Source organism: Sprattus sprattus, assembly GCF_963457725.1.
Source record: "Sprattus sprattus genome assembly, chromosome: 14".
In the NCBI taxonomy this organism is placed as follows: domain Eukaryota; kingdom Metazoa; phylum Chordata; class Actinopteri; order Clupeiformes; family Clupeidae; genus Sprattus; species Sprattus sprattus.
This window is the reverse complement of record NC_137912.1, coordinates 24,933,595-24,936,094: the sequence shown is the minus strand read 5'-3', so window position 1 is coordinate 24,936,094 and position 2,500 is coordinate 24,933,595. Positions and strand designations below refer to the sequence as shown.

Sequence of the window (2,500 nt, the reverse complement as noted above, 5' to 3'; positions counted from 1 at the left end):
CAGCCAAGCCAAGCTCAGCCCAGCCCGACAGCACAGCACAGCACGTCCGGAGAAGTAAACAGGAGTGATGAATGAAATTTCTGGGTGACAGGGGTGACATAAATAAATCGATAGATCACACAGGCAGCGGGCAGGCAGGCAGGCAGGCAGGCAGGCAGGCAGGCAGCGCATGGGACACGGAGGAGCAGCGACTGCCACCAGGCTGCACGTGGAGATGGTTAAAGTCAAACAGGCGTGTGTACCGGAGGCCTCTCAGCTGTGACCAAACACACTCCGGGATTCAGACACAGGACCAGATGAACTCCTGACCCAAGAGAAATGAACTAGGGCTGAGGCCTGATATCTTTCATCTTTCCTGCAAGACTATTAGCGTAGACTAAGACTCTTTGTGTGATTTGTCAAAACATATAGGGCTTACACATGTTTATTGGGGAACTGGTTGTTCTCCGCTAGTGAACAATGTCCAATGCTAGTGTGTGCTCTATGCAAAGTGTTTGTTCCATATGCCTGAAGTTGAAAAGAGGTAGTTTGTGCCCTGATTGGATGCCTTTGAGGGGGTGAGGGAACGGTGGAGGCTGTGAGGAGGCTCCGGCACACTGCTGCTCCAGGTCTCCCAAACAGCACGGAAACCAGCTCTCTGTCAACAGATAAAGGCAAATGAAATGTCTCTCTGTCACCGCAGTGATGAGTGAACCGTCTGCTGTGACAGAGATAGGAAACTGTGGCAGAGGAACACACACACACACAGACACCAGACACACACACACACAGGGACATTCCCATAGGTTGTACGGACTCCTCAGGATGGCCTGCAGCTCTTTAATAGGACACTTTATCAAAGGCTATTAGCTGTCATTGCACCCCACCTCCATCTCACGCTGCACTCATGAGCAGGCATAGCATGCTCCCTCTTCTCTCTCTCTCACACACACACACACACACACACACACACACACTTAAACACAGACACGGACTGCCTCACATGGACAGTCTCTATATCTCCAACACACACACACACTCTTAAACACAGACACAGGCTGCCTCAAATGGACAGTCTTTATATCACCCACACACACACACACACACACACACACACACACACACACACACACACACACACACACACACACACACACACATTCTCTTCCCTCATACACACATTCTATCTCTCACACACAATCTCTCCCATTCTCTCACTCTCAGTGCAGTCTTTCTCTCTCTGGCTCAATTTCCTTATCAGGTTTCCACTCTCCTTGCCCACCTTCCCCCATCCATTTCTCTCTCTCTCTCTCTCTCTCTCTCTCTCTCTCTCTCTCTCTCTCTCTCTCTCCTCTTTTAGTCTTCCTGTCTCACTCCTCCTCTGTCCTTCACCCTCTTCTGTGGATCATTGCTCCTGCAGGCTGTGTGCTGTGGTGGCTCCTCCACTGGTTAATGGTGGCGTGGAGTGGCGTGGTGTGGAGTGGCGTGGTGTGTTCTAGTGGTTTTCTAGCGCTCTGCTGAGGCTGTGCCGCCTGATATGTTTATCTCCCTCCCCGCCGTGACCCTTGACCTGGACCTGTGGGGCGCTCTAGTAAACATGTCTATCTGTCGTCTCACAGGAGAGCTGCCCACAGCTGCTCTGCCAGTTGGTGCCTCCCCCTCCAGTCAGAGATGGCGTGGTCTCACCCTAGATTCCGCCCACCCCTCCGTCGTTCTTAACATGTGGTGTGGCCCTATTCCCCCTTCTGGTTCGACGACATGTGGTCTGTCCTTGTCCCCCTTCTGGTCAGGGACGCGTGGTGTGTCCCTGAGCTATGTGAGTGTGTGTGTGTGTGGGTGTGTGTGACTGTGTATGAGTGTGTGTGTGTATCTGCAGGAGCTACTGACCGTGGAGGTGTAGGTGAATCACCCAATAATACACATGTCCCTATTCAAGAACTCCCTCGCCGTCTATAGACTCAAGCGTAGGGACGTGTGGTGTGTCCCTGAGCTGTGTGTGTGTGTGTGTGTGTGTGTGTGTGTGTGTGTGTGTGTGTGTGTGTGTGTCTCTGTTTGTGTGTGTGTGTGTGTGTGTGTGTGTGTGTGTGTGTGTGTGTCTGTGTGTGTGTGTGTGTGTGTGTGTGTGTGTGTGTGTGTGTCTCTGTTTGTGTGTGTGTGTGTGTGTATGTGTGTGTCTATGGACTCTTGTGCGTAGGCGCTAAGATTCTGCAGTATAGACAGTGCTTCTGTCAGCACCCTGGTGTCACTAGAAGAGGATGGTCCTGTTCTCCCTGTGTGGCTGTTAACACTGTCCCATCGTCTCTGCCACTCTTAATGAACGCTATTACACCAGCACAAGAAGAAGTGCACACGGTGGACAAACACGGGGGAAGGTCAGCGATGATATGCATGACTTGCGTGTAATGTGTTTTGGGGACCCCTGGGAGGTTTTAACCTGAATGACGACAGCAGCGGAGCGGCTCACTCACCTCGCTGAGCCAGGAGCCCAACCAGCTCTACTCCTCACCCCTGAGCTCAGACA

The 2,500-nt window shown here is 52.1% G+C and overlaps 1 protein-coding gene across 1 annotated transcript in view; it reads left to right on the top strand.

The window, feature by feature from the left end:
• usp54b (ubiquitin specific peptidase 54b) overlaps positions 1–2,500 on the top strand; it is a gene marked incomplete at both ends in the record, with an annotated part of 57,023 nt that overhangs the window by 30,624 nt on the left and 23,899 nt on the right. The window lies entirely within an intron of this gene.